This window comes from Coregonus lavaretus (assembly GCF_964263955.1).
Source record: "Coregonus lavaretus genome assembly, chromosome: 13".
Lineage (NCBI taxonomy): Eukaryota > Metazoa > Chordata > Actinopteri > Salmoniformes > Salmonidae > Coregonus > Coregonus lavaretus.
Window position 1 is genome coordinate 832,630 of NC_140000.1, and position 15,000 is coordinate 847,629.

The 15,000-nt window shown below is 50.8% G+C and overlaps 1 pseudogene across 1 annotated transcript in view; it reads left to right on the top strand.

Moving 5' to 3' along the window:
- Nucleotides 1-15,000, top strand: part of LOC311139379 (DEP domain-containing mTOR-interacting protein-like) — a 55,449-nt pseudogene that overhangs the window by 18,233 nt on the left and 22,216 nt on the right. Inside the window, exons 5-6 of the transcript XR_014615479.1 lie at nucleotides 9,683-9,865; nucleotides 13,173-13,310. The product of XR_014615479.1 is annotated as a DEP domain-containing mTOR-interacting protein-like (transcript). The remainder of the gene's footprint in view (nucleotides 1-9,682; nucleotides 9,866-13,172; nucleotides 13,311-15,000) is intronic.

Genomic DNA, 15,000 nt, shown 5'->3' on the forward strand with positions numbered 1-15,000 from the left:
GGCTCCGGAGTGGAGCAGCTGACCGGTGCCGGACCAGGCACCGGTGGAACAGGCACGGGCCGTGCCGGACTGGACACACGCACCACTGGCTTGGTGCGGGGAGCAGGAACGGACCGGGCTGACAACGCGCACTACTGGCTTGGTGCGGGGAGCAGGAACGGGCTGTACCGGACTGGCGACGCGCATCACTGGTTTGGTGCGAGGGACAGGAACAGGCCGGACCAGACTGGCGACGCGCACCACTGGCCTGGTGCGGGGAGCAGGAACAGGCCGGGCCGGGCTGGCGACGCGCACCACTGGTTTGGTGTGAGGGACAGGAACAGGCCGGACCGGGCTGGCGACGCGCACCACTGGCTTGGTGCGAGTGCCGGAACAGGCCGGACCGGTCTGGCGACGCGCACCACTGGCTTGGTTTGAGGAACAGGAACAGGCCGGACCGGGCTGGCGACGCGCACCACTGGCTTGGGGCAGGAACAGGCCGGGCCGGGCTGGCGACGCGCACCACTGGCTTGGTGCGAGGGTCAGGATCAGACCGGGCTGGCGACGCGCACCACTGGCTTGGTGCGAGGGTCAGGATCAGGCCGGACCGGGCTGGCGACGCGCACCACTGGCTTGGTGCGAGGGGCAGGAACAGGCCGGGCCGGGCTGGCGACGCGCACCACTGGTTTGTTGCGAGGGGCAGGAACAGGCCGGGCCGGGCTGGCGACGCGCACCACCGATTTGGTGCGAGGGGCAGGAACAGGCCGGGCCAGGCTGGCGACGCGCACCACTGGTTTGGTGCGAGGGTCAGGAACAGGCCGGACCGGGCTGGCGACGCGCACCACTGGCTTGGTGCGAGGGGCAGGAACAGGCCAGACCGGGCTGGCGACGCGCACCACTGGCTTGGTGCGAGGGACAGGAACAGGCCGGGCCGGGCTGGCGACGCGCACCACTGGTTTGGTGCGGGGAGCAGTAATGGGTCGGGCCGTACTGGGAACACGCACCACTGGCTTAGTGCGGGGATCAGGAACGGGCCGGACCGGACTGGCGACACGCACCACTTTCTTGGTGCGAGGAGCGGGACTGGGTTCCTTTATAAACCCCCGCTCCTTCTGCTGCCTAACCAGCTCCTCTCGCCGTGCCTCTACACTCTCCTTCTCCCTTATAGCCTCCTGTAGCTCCTCCCTCTGACCAAATAACTCCTGCTCCCTCTGGACCAATAGCCCCCGTAACCTGGTGGCCTCCTCTCCTAACCTGCAGATCCGGCCTGTCGCTGCCTCCTGCTGCCTTGTCGTCCACACCGTGTGCCCCCCCCCAATTTTTTTTCTTGGGGTTGCCTCTCGGGTCTCCGTCGTCGGCACTGTTGGCGCCGTTTCACCTCTCCTACCTGGGCATCCTCCTTCATCGCCTTCCGGTAGCGGACGGCCTCCTCCTTCGTAATTCTCCCCCAACCGAGGAGGACATCTACTAAAGTCACCTCCTGTTTAATTCCCGGCGTTTGCTCCTGAACACGCTGCTTGGTCCTATTTTGGTGGGATCTTCTGTCACGATCGTTTACGAACGAGAAGGACCAAGGCGCAGCGTGATAAGCATACATGTTTATTTAACGAATAAACACCACGACAAAACAACAAACGAAACGTGAAGTCCAAGGTAGCATACACACAACATACCTTACTCGGAACAAGATCCCACAACTAACAGGTGCCAAAAGGCTGCCTAAGTATTATCCCCAATCAGAGACAACGAGCAACAGCTGCCTCTGATTGGGAACCACATAGGCCAACATAGATCTACACATTCTAGATCTTAAACATAGAACATCGACATAGCAAACACAACACAGAAAATACACACCCTGACTCAACAAATACAAGTCCTCAGAGTCAGGGCGTGACAGTACCCCCCCCCCAAAGGTGCGGACTCCGACCGCGCCACATAAACATAACAGGGTAGGGGCTGGGTGGGCATTCCGCCTCGGAGGTGGATCCGGCTCCGGGCGTGACCACCACTTACTCTCCACCTCCCTGTTGCACCCCTGGTCTGGTCTGGACCTCGGCGCGCTGCTTCCCCTCTCCTTCCTCCCACGACGTACCAAGCCCTGTATGGCCCCTGGTGTGGGAGACCCCGAACCTGGAGAGGGGCTGACGTCTGGGTCTGGACGGGAACCGCTGACTGGAGCTGGACCCGACGACGGTGGATCGAACTGCTCTGGCTCCGGAGTGGAACCGCTGACCGGAGCTGGATCAGGCACCGATGGAGCGGACTGCTCTGGCTCCGGAGTGGAGCGGCTGACCGGTGCTGGACTGGACCCCGGTGGAGCGGATTGCTCTGGCTCCGGAGTGGATCCGCTGACCGGAGTTGGACCGGACCCCGGTGGAGCGGATTGCTCTGGCTCCGGAGTGGAGCAGCTGACCGGTGCCGGACCAGGCACCGGTGGAACAGGCACGGGCCGTGCCGGACTGGACACACGCACCACTGGCTTGGTGCGGGGAGCAGGAACGGACCGGGCTGACAACGCGCACCACTGGCTTGGTGCGGGGAGCAGGAACGGGCTGTACCGGACTGGCGACGCGCACCACTGGTTTGGTGCGAGGGACAGGAACAGGCCGGACCAGACTGGCGACGCGCACCACTGGCCTGGTGCGGGGAGCAGGAACAGGCCGGGCCGGGCTGGCGACGCGCACCACTGGTTTGGTGTGAGGGACAGGAACAGGCCGGGCTGGCGACGCGCACCACTGGCTTGGTTTGAGGAACAGGAACAGGCCGGCGACGCGCACCACTGGCTTGGGGCAGGAACAGGCCGGGCCGGGCTGGCGACGCGCACCACTGGCTTGGTGCGAGGGTCAGGATCAGGCCGGACCGGGCTGGCGACGCGCACCACTGGCTTGGTGCGAGGGGCAGGAACAGGCCGGGCCGGGCTGGCGACGCGCACCACTGGTTTGTTGCGAGGGGCAGGAACAGGCCGGGCCGGGCTGGCGACGCGCACCACCAATTTGGTGCGAGGGGCAGGAACAGGCCGGGCCAGGCTGGCGACGCGCACCACTGGTTTGGTGCGAGGGTCAGGAACAGGCCGGACCGGGCTGGCGACGCGCACCACTGGCTTGGTGCGAGGGGCAGGAACAGGCCAGACCGGGCTGGCGACGCGCACCACTGGCTTGGTGCGAGGGACAGGAACAGGCCGGGCCGGGCTGGCGACGCGCACCACTGGTTTGGTGCGGGGAGCAGTAATGGGTCGGGCCGTACTGGGAACACGCACCACTGGCTTAGTGCGGGGATCAGGAACGGGCCGGACCGGACTGGTGACACGCACCACTTTCTTGGTGCGAGGAGCGGGACTGGGTTCCTTTATAAACCCCCGCTCCTTCTGCTGCCTAACCAGCTCCTCTCGCCGTGCCTCTACACTCTCCTTCTCCCTTATAGCCTCCTGTAGCTCCTCCCTCTGACCAAATAACTCCTGCTCCCTCTGGACCAATAGCCCCCGTAACCTGGTGGCCTCCTCTCCTAACCTGCAGATCCGGCCTGTCGCTGCCTCCTGCTGCCTCGTCGTCCACACCGTGTGCCCCCCCAAATTTTTTTTCTTGGGGTTGCCTCTCGGGTCTCCGTCGTCGGCACTGTTGGCGCCGTTTCACCTCTCCTACCTGGGCATCCTCCTTCATCGCCTTCCGGTAGCGGACGGCCTCCTCCTTCGTAATTCTCCCCCAACCGAGGAGGACATCTACTAAAGTCACCTCCTGTTTAATTCCCGGCGTTTGCTCCTGAACACGCTGCTTGGTCCTATTTTGGTGGGATCTTCTGTCACGATCGTTTACGAACGAGAAGGACCAAGGCGCAGCGTGATAAGCATACATGTTTATTTAACGAATAAACACCACGACAAAACAACAAACGAAACGTGAAGTCCAAGGTAGCATACACACAACATACCTTACTCGGAACAAGATCCCACAACTAACAGGTGCCAAAAGGCTGCCTAAGTATTATCCCCAATCAGAGATAACGAGCAACAGCTGCCTCTGATTGGGAACCACACAGGCCAACATAGATCTACACATTCTAGATCTTAAACATAGAACATCGACATAGCAAACACAACACAGAAAATACACACCCTGACTCAACAAATACAAGTCCTCAGAGTCAGGGCGTGACACCAGGCTCCCAACCCAGTCTCAGGATGTGTCCCAAGTGGCACCCTAGACATTCCCTTTATAGTGCACTACTTTTGACGGGAGCCCTATTGTCCCAGGTCAGAAGTAGTGCACCATGAAGGGAATAGGGTACCATTTGGGACACAAGCTCAGTGTCTTGTCCTGACTTGAGCTGAACGGTGAACCTGACACTGATTCAGACACAGAGGATAATTACTGCTAATTCAATTGCTGACATTGAGAGGAAGAGCAATCATTTTGGGGACTTTGTAAAGGACATTTTAATTAAAAACTGGTGAACGGCACACAAAAGAAATGTACCTTGTCGTCATGGCACTTTAATATAATCAGCTCTGGTTCTCTTGACTGTGGCACATCAGAATTGTCTCCCATCCTAGGAGCGACCAGCCCCAACCCTGCTTATCTATCATCAGAGACAAGCCAGCAGTGAGTTGCAGCAGGATAGTACTGTATGGAGAATGCTTGCTGCCTTCTTGCTGCCTGTTGGCTGAGCCTACAGGCTCTGAGATGCAATCTCTTTCCAGTTTGCTAGGCTGTGTAGTGCAGAGCATGCTGTTTCCAGTTTGCTAGGCTGTGTAGTGCAATCTATATCCTAGCCAATCATACCCAATGACAGCAGTGGGGATCACAAATCACAATTTTGTCCAGAACTGCGAGAATATGTCCGATATTCACCTCGCATCCTCAACAGACCAGGCTTCGGCCCAAATTGCACCCTATTCCCTATATTGTTTCCAGTTTGCTGGGCCGTGTAGTGCAGAGCGTGCTGTTTCCAGTTTGCTGGGCCGTGTAGTGCAGAGCGTGCTGTTTCCAGTTTGCTGGGCCGTGTAGTGCAGAGTGTGCTGTTTCCAGTTTGCTGGGCCGTGTAGTGCAGAGCGTGCTGTTTCCAGTTTGCTGGGCCGTGTAGTGCAGAGCGTGCTGTTTCCAGTTTGCTGGGCTGTGTAGTGCAGAGCGTGCTGTTTCCAGTTTGCTGGGCCGTGTAGTGCAGAGCGTGCTGTTTCCAATTTGCTGGGCCGTGTAGGGCAGAGCGTGCTGTTTCCAGTTTGCTGGGCTGTGTAGTGCAGAGCGTGCTGTTTCCAATTTGCTGGGCCGTGTAGGGCAGAGCGTGCTGTTTCCAGTTTGCTGGGCCGTGTAGTGCAGAGCGTGCTGTTTCCAGTTTGCTGGGCTGTGTAGTGCAGAGCGTGCAGTGTTCTTGTGCTCTTCCCGGGCCCTGAGTCTGTGTGACAGCAGGACAATGGGCTGACCAGGGAGCAGGCAGGCAGGGCTACAACTCCAGAGAGACTGCATCCACCGCTGGATTCACACCCACCACCCACACCCTGCCTCTGTCTGGATTCCTCTCCTCCGCTGGCACAGGTCATACTGGGACGAAACCAATAACTAGCCTGCTCATTTTGCTGCACTTGTTCATTGTCTTACATCAGATTCCGCCTGAACTGATCTGTCTCGTATGTCGCAAAGGATAATGCGATAGATCAGAAGTAGTCTGGCTACAATGGACGGACAAAACATTCTGAATATTACCTAGGTGACATCGTCTGCTGAACCCCATTTCAGCCTCAAAACTGTCTGAATTAATCTAAGCTAAAGCAGTAAATATGTCAATGTTCGTTTTCTTGGTGAGGAAGCCTTAGTTGCCCCATTTTACATCTAGCTAAGGTTTATTGTGCTTCAATGAGCAGTATTTCTGAAGTTTGACTATGTGCACGAAAACGAGCATAAAACAGCCGAGCCAGTCACTGAAATGATCTTTGACTGAAACGATGCTGCTAACCAACCGGCTATCTACTTAGGACTGAACACACAATGTTGAATCTTCCAACAAAAGCTAGCTAGCAAGCTACTGTAGCAAGTAATGCTAATGCTAACGTTATTATGAGTTTTCATGAAGCAGCTGTTCCTCCGAGTCAGCTGCTGTGCTCAGCTAACCCAAAAATACGATCACGGAGAAACATACTGATCTATGGACTGATTTTAGCTAACAGTCAGTTCGTCTTAATTGCGGGGCTGCAGGTCTACAGCTTCAGGGTAATTTTAAACAGGCTAAGCAAGCTTTTTATGTCAGTGAAGGAGGAGCTAGCTGACTAGCTAGCTAGTTATGTCAGTAAGCTAGCTACAACAGTTAGCTACACAGCTGATCAAGTCACTGCCTGGCGACCAACATCCTGGCACAGAATGTGTGCAGGAGATAGCCACCGCTTTGGTTTTATTTTCTCACAATCGCAAACTATTAAATCACTGTCAACGTTTGTAAATTTTTTTTAGCTAGCTAGTTATTCTGCCTATTTCATGGAGAGTCATACGAGAGCACAGAGATAATTTTTCGAATGGCGGATGCTCTATATTTGAATAGGAGTTCCACATCCTACAAGACAGAACGGTGGAGGGACGATCGACTGGGAGGAGTGTCTAGGGTTCTTCGTAGGCCTAGCTACATGGTCTGCAACCTGATTTTAGAGATGTGCATCTATGTGAGAAATCAGCGTATGAGGACAGTGTTGTACGTACACGTGCCCAGGAGACAGCAACCTTACCTTAGGTCCAGGGCCAGCTCAGTCAGGACTCGCTTGGTCGGCCAGTCCAAGCAGATTAGTCTTCGTTCAAAATGGTGACCCAAAATACACTAAGTAAACGACAAAGAGGCGGGCCTAACTGAAGAATTTGACTAACACAAAGAGGCGGGCCTAACTAAAGAATTTGACTAACACAAAGAGGCGGGCCTAACTAAAGAATTTGACTAACACAAAGAGGCGGGCCTAACTAAAGAATTTGACTAACACAAAGAGGCGGGCCTAACTAAAGAATTTGACTAACACTAAGAGGCAGGCCTAACTAAAGAGGTTGACTAACACAAAGAGGCGGGCCTAACTAAAGAGGTTGACTAACACAAAGAGGCGGGCCTAACTAAAGAGGTTGACTAACACAAAGAGGCAGGCCTAACTAAAGAGGTTGACTAACACAAAGAGGCGGGCCTAACTAAAGAGGTTGACTAACACAAAGAGGCAGGCCTAACTAAAGAGGTTGACTAACACAAAGAGGCGGGCCTAACTAAAGAGGTTGACTAACACAAAGAGGCGGGCCTAACTAAAGAGGTTGACTAACACAAAGAGGCAGGCCTAACTAAAGAGGTTGACTAACACAAAGAGGCAGGCCTAACTAAAGAGGTTGACTAACACAAAGAGGCGGGCCTAACTAAAGAGGTTGACTAACACAAAGAGGCAGGCCTAACTAAAGAGGTTGACTAACACAAAGAGGCAGGCCTAACTAAAGAGGTTGACTAACACAAAGAGGCAGGCCTAACTAAAGAGGTTGACTAACACAAAGAGGCGGGCCTAACTAAAGAGGTTGACTAACACAAAGAAACTAACAAAGACTGTCTGAGAGGCTTCTGGCCTCCTCTCTCAGAATCAACTTGATCGCTTGCACCTGAGGAATTATCAAGGCTGCCTGGCAGAACCCAGCCATGACCCGGTTGGTGCTGCCACCTGGGGTTGAAGTGTGGAAGTGTATCATGGTAGTGTGTTTATGTCCTAACATAAACCTTCCCCCATGTCATAACAACACACACCCACACACACACACAACAGCGTACACACACACACACACACACACACACACACACACACACACACACACACACACACACATGCATACACACACTGCATACTTTAAATGGCTGAACTGTAGAACAATAGCAGCCCTGCCTGGATGGATCCACATTGTGGGTTGTTTTGGTTCAGTTCCCCCACAGAATCACTGCATTCCTGGTTGATAGACTCACGCAGAGGGCTGGTGATTTGACCATTGTGGATCAACACCATGGGCAGCCGAGTCAATGGGTGAATGAATAAACATAATCAAGAGTCACTGAGCATGTTGTTGTTTTGGTTCTGTTTTGGGATTGGCTGCTTCTCTAGATTATATATTTGAATCACAGAGTGCTGATATTTAGATCTTTGTGAATCAACACCATGGCAACCAGAGTTCTGAATAAACATAATCAACCCCATTTTATCCTGTTCATCCCCCTTTTTGAGGCACAAGGTGACAAAACATTATAGTTTAAACATTATGAACATTTTCCCAAGCTTTTTGGATTGCTGAAATGTGCTTGTGGTAACTGTATGTTTTAGACTGGGCATTGCATTGGACTCCTTGTCACTCAACCAACATAAGGAGAACACTTCCTCCTGGGATAAAAAAACGAACTGCAGATGAGGAATATTTCCGTAGTACTCATTAATGACGCCAGACAGGACAATCCATCACTATAAAACCACAGGATCAAAAACACTTCATACAATAGCAGCTTTTATAGCATCACAAGGTGCATTCATAACCAACCCAGTAAGTAGATCATACCGGCTGTATTTCTGTATTTTGAAAGTTATGTATCTTGAAAAATGGATTGGCGACATGCAAAACATTTTGGGACTATATCGAAAATGGACTAATGAAACAAATGCAAACATATCGTTTTTTGGGGGTGGAGTTTTCCTTTAAGTCCTGAGTCCTAACCCCTTTGGCACAGTTATGCATGGCTTTATGGGCTTAGTTACACAAGTGAGAGTAGGATTTGATTCGTGGATGGCTTTAGTCGTATAGTCAGTCAAGAGTTGGCTTTATGTCTTTCAAGGGATTTGGAGATTAAGGAGCATTCAGAGCCGCCCCCCGTACTGAGAGTGTTGGCATGATGACGGCCCAAGCTAAAGAGAGAGTCAGTGTGTGTGTGTGTGTGTGTGTGTGTGTGTGTGTGTGTGTGTGTGTGTGTGTGTGTGAGTGTGTGTGTGTGTGTGAGTGTGTGTGTTTGTGTGGGCACCAGCCCATCCCTAAGAGACGTAGCTGATTACTGGCATTGGAGGCACCATCGGAGGTGTTCTGCCTGATAGGAATAATTGAACTGAACTACCTCCTATTCTACAGTTTACCAGGATTTACAGTCAGTTATATGAAACAATAACTATAGTTACCAGGATTTACAGTCAGTTATATGAAACAATAATTATAGTTACCAGGATTTACAGTCAGTTATATGAAACAATAACTATAGTTACCAGGATTTACAGTCAGTTATATGAAACAATAACTATAGTTACCAGGATTTACAGTCAGTTATATGAAACAATAACTATAGTTACCAGGATTTACAGTCAGTTATATGAAACAATAACTATAGTTACCAGGATTTACAGTCAGTTATATGAAACAATAACTATAGTTACCAGGATTTACAGTCAGTTATATGAAACAATAACTATAGTTACCAGGATTTACAGTCAGTTATATGAAACAATAACTATAGTTACCAGGATTTACAGTCAGTTATATGAAACAATAATTATAGTTACCAGAGGACCTCCCGAGTGGTGCAGCGGTCTAAGGCACTGCATCGCAGTGCTTGTGGCGTCACTACAGCCCCGGGACAAAAAACAAACAAACACCTATAGTTACCAGGATTTACAGTCAGTTATATGAAACCATAACTGAAAGATCCTAAACAATACTTTTGTTTTGTGTTTCTCCCCTGACAGTGACCAACAAGCACCACTTTGTGGATGGAGGACTGCTGTACCAGTTCAGACTGAACTTCAGGAGGAGACGGCGTCTGATGGAGCTGCTGAACGAGCGCTGTCGTACCATCCCAGAGAGCCATGACAGCCCCTTCTGTCTCCGCAAACAGAACCCAGAGGGAGGCAACACCAGCTTCCTATCTGGTAAACCTAATTGTCTATCGATCCATCATATGTATTTATAAAGCCCTGTTTACACCAGGAGTTGTTGTAACCACACCATCTACAGTCACACTGGGGCTGAATCCCACTATAACCCCTACTCCCTACTCCCTACTCCCTAGGCACTATCTACAGTCACACTGGGGCTGAATCCCACTACAACCCCTACTCCCTACTCCCTAGGCGCTATCTACAGACACACTGGGGCTGAATCCCACTATAACCCCTAGCCCCTACTCCCTACTCCCTAGGCACTATCTACAGTCACACTGGGGCTGAATCCCACTATAACCCTTAGCCCCTACTCCCTACTCCCTAGGCACTATCTACAGTCACACTGGGGCTGAATCCCACTATAACCCTTAGCCCCTACTCCCTACTCCCTAGGCACTATCTACAGTCACACTGGGGCTGAATCCCACTACAACCCTTAGCCCCTACTCCCTACTCCCTAGGCACTATCTACAGTCACACTGGGGCTGAATCCCACTATAACCCTTAGCCCCTACTCCCTACTCCCTAGGCACTATCTACAGTCACACTGGGGCTGAATCCCACAACAACCCTTAGCCCCTACTCCCTACTCCCTAGGCACTATCTACAGTCACACTGGGGCTGAATCCCACAACAACCCTTAGCCCCTACTCCCTACTCCCTAGGCACTATCTACAGTCACACTGGGGCTGAATCCCACTACAACCCTTAGCCCCTACTCCCTACTCCCTAGGCACTATCTACAGTCACACTGGGGCTGAATCCCACTATAACCCTTAGCCCCTACTCCCTACTCCCTAGGCACTATCTACAGTCACACTGGGGCTGAATCCCACTACAACCCCTACTCCCTACTCCCTAGGCACTATCTACAGTCACACTGGGGCTGAATCCCACAACAACCCCTACTCCCTACTCCCTAGGCACTATCTACAGTCACACTGGGGCTGAATCCCACTATAACCCCTACTCCCTACTCCCTACTCCCTAGGCACTATCTACAGTCACACTGGGGCTGAATCCCACAACAACCCCTACTCCCTACTCCCTAGGCACTATCTACAGTCACACTGGGGCTGAATCCCACTACAACCCCTACTCCCTACTCCCTAGGCACTATCTACAGTCACACTGGGGCTGAATCCCACTACAACCCCTAGCCCCTACTCCCTAGGCACTATCTACAGTCACACTGGGGCTGAATCCCACAACAACCCCTACTCCCTACTCCCTACTCCCTACTCCCTAGGCACTATCTACAGTCACACTGGGGCTGAATCCCACTATAACCCCTACTCCCTACTCCCTAGGCACTATCTACAGTCACACTGGGGCTGAATCCCACTACAACCGTTAGCCCCTACTCCCTACTCACTATCTACAGTCACACTGGGGCTGAATCCCACTACAACCGTTAGCCCCTACTCCCTAGGCACTATCTACAGTCACACTGGGGCTGAATCCCACTACAACCCCTACTCCCTACTCCCTAGGCACTATCTACAGACACACTGGGGCTGAATCCCACTACAACCCCTACTCCCTACTCCCTAGGCACTATCTACAGTCACACTGGGGCTGAATCCCACTACAACCCCTACTCCCTACTCCCTACTCCCTAGGCACTATCTACAGTCACACTGGGGCTGAATCCCATTACAACCCCTACTCCCTACTCCCTACTCCCTACTTGTCTGTATATCTGAGAAGACTGTGAAGGTTTAACCAATGTGATGATTGGTTCTCCTTGCCTTCTAAAAGGCTTGGTGTATGTTTGGCCATATTGCTTACAGACACCTATCCAATCATCTTGGACCTACGGGAGTGCTGTAGGGTGTACCGTATGTGGGTAATGGCCATCAGTAGGTTTTAAGCCCCATAATGAGAAGCTAAAGTCAGCTAAATTAACAACCTCGTCAGCTACATTCCTTTAATATCCCCTTCAGAAGGAGCTGGCAGACCAAGCAATTATACCAAACGGTGACAGACTCCTACTGACGAGAATCTTCCAAGGTTACAGAGGAAAGTGCGGTACTGTGAGTTCCTCTAAGCTCCAGTTAACTGTTGTGGTCTGTCTCTTATCGTTGAGACTCACTGGAATGAGGAAGGAATGAGGGAACAGCCCCTCCACAACTTACAGATATGTGCTACCTGCTGCTGGCTTTGGTTCCTGACAAAAACATCTATATGTGAGGGATGTTCAGCAGGATTCTCTATGTTCAGCAGGATTCTCTATGTTCAGCAGGATTCTCTATGTTCAGCAGGATTCTCTATGTTCAGCTGGATTCTCTATGTTCAGCAAGATTCTCTATGTTCAGCAAGATTCTCTATGTTCAGCAGGATTCTCTATGTTCAGCAGGATTCTCTATGTTCAGCAGGATTCTCTATGTTCAGCAGGATTCTCTATGTTCAGCAGGATTCTCTATGTTCAGCAGGATTCTCTATGTTCAGCAGGATTCTCTATGTTCAGCAGGATTCTCTATGTTTAGCAGGATTCTCTATGTTCAGCTGGATTCTCTATGTTCAGCAGGATTCTCTATGTTCAGCAGGATTCTCTATGTTCAGCAGGATTCTCTATGTTCAGCAGGATTATCTATGTTCAGCATGAATATCTATGTTCAGCTGGATTCTCTATGTTCAGCAGGATTCTCTATGTTCAGCAGGATTCTCTATGTTCAGCAGGATATTGCAGAGCACTGATGCACATTCCATGGTGACATTATTCTTTAGACTTTGCCCAACCACCTGCCACAGAATGTCCAACCATCCGGAGGTGTACTGCTTTATGGAGGCAATATAGAGCTTACCCGGAAAGAGTGCTTTCATTATAGACTGATTAGATAGACCTACACATGCCAGTCACGAAGTGCATGTGATCCTTTTACAACTAACAACACAACCTCTGACTACAGTAACACTTTCACACAGTATGTGCATCCCAAATAGCAACCTATTTCCATAGGGCTCTGGTCCCAAGTAGTGCACTGTATAGAGAAAAGGGTGCCATTTGGGACATACTTAGTGTTCGCTCTGAAAAGGAACAAACATCGAATTGAAAAAGGGTCTCAAACCTTGAACATTTGTTTTGACTACATCAAGGGGGGAAAATGTGCTAACGAAAAAATGATGTCATCTGTCTCTCCTCTCTCCCGCTCTCTCTCTCTCTCTCTCTCTCTCTCTCTCTCTCTCTCTCTCTCTCTCTCTCTCTCTCTCTCTCTCTCTCTCTCTCCCCCCTCTCTCTCTCCCCTCTCTCTGCCCCCCTCTCTCTCCTCTCCCCCACCCCTCTCTCTCTCAGTGAGTCCTACTAAAGAGATCAAGATGATAGTGGGGATCCGTCGCAGCAGCATGAGTAGCAGCTGTGGCAGTAGTGGTTACTATAGCAGCAGTCCCACCCTCAGTAGTAGCCCCCCGGTGCTCTGCAACCCAAAGTCAGGTAAGAGGCTCTGCATTCTCCCTGAGTGACCTTAACACACTCTCTCAATCACACACACACACACACACACACACACACACCACCGTCAGGTAAGAGGCTCTGCATTCTCCCTGAGTGACCTAAACACACTCTCTCAAACACACACACACACACACACACACACACACACACACACACACACACACACACACACACACCACCGTCAGGTAAGAGGCTCTGCATTCTCCCTGAGTGACCTTAACACACTCTCTCAACACACACACACACACACACACACACACACACACACACACACACACACACACACACACACAGGTAAGAGTCTGAATAAGAGCCCTGTGCTGTGATGTGCTGGTACCCTCTCCTCCACAAGACTAAGGTTCTGATCAGGAACTACTGAGTATCCAGAACCAAAATTGGAGTGTTTTGGATACTCAGCTAAGTTAATAGTAGCAGCATCACACTGACAGAATCAGCCTGTTCTGGACTGATATCTGTACTAAAGACTAGTTCCTACAGCTACAGAACCAGCCTGTTCTGGACTGATATCTGTACTAAAGACTAGTTCCTACAGCTACAGAACCAGCCTGTTCTGGACTGATATCTGTACTAAAGACTAGTTCCTACAGCTACAGAACCAGCCTGTTCTGGACTGATATCTGTACTAAAGACTAGTTCCTACAGCTACAGAACCAGCCTGTTCTGGACTGATATCTGTACTAAAGACTAGTTCCCACAGCTACAGAACCAGCCTGTTCTGGACTGATATCTGTACTAAAGACTAGTTCCTACAGCTACAGAACCAGCCTGTTCTGGACTGATATCTGTACTAAAGACTAGTTCCCACAGCTACAGAACCAGCCTGTTCTGGACTGATATCTGTACTAAAGACTAGTTCCCACAGCTACAGAACCAGCCTGTTCTGGACTGATATCTGTACTAAAGACTAGTTCCTACAGCTACAGAACCAGCCTGTTCTGGACTGATATCTGTACTAAAGACTAGTTCCCACAGCTACAGAACCAGCCTGTTCTGGACTGATATCTGTACTAAAGACTAGTTCCTACAGCTACAGAACCAGCCTGTTCTGGACTGATATCTGTACTAAAGACTAGTTCCTACAGCTACAGAACCAGACTGTTCTGGACTGATATCTGTACTAAAGACTAGTTCCTACAGCTACAGAACCAGCCTGTTCTGGACTGATATCTGTACTAAAGACTAGTTCCTACAGCTACAGAACCAGCCTGTTCTGGACTGATATCTGTACTAAAGACTAGTTCCTACAGCTACAGAACCAGCCTGTTCTGGACTGATATCTGTACTAAAGACTAGTTCCTACAGCTACAGAACCAGCCTGTTCTGGACTGATATCTGTACTAAAGACTAGTTCCCACAGCTACAGAACCAGCCTGTTCTGGACTGATATCTGTACTAAAGACTAGTTCCTACAGCTACAGAACCTCTGACAGCTTCAGTCTGGGGAGAATCACACAACATGGTGTAGTGGAACATGTCATGATCTGTCATACCATCTCATGGCTGCATTATCTGAAGTGTACAATCTGTGGTTTGAGCCTGTAGTCTTCTATCCTGTGGGTCAGACTTCTAAACTGTTCTCCGTTTTGCTGTCTGTTAGCCTACAGATATCCAGGCTCAAGTCTTGCATAGGAGGCTGTGTTTCAGATAT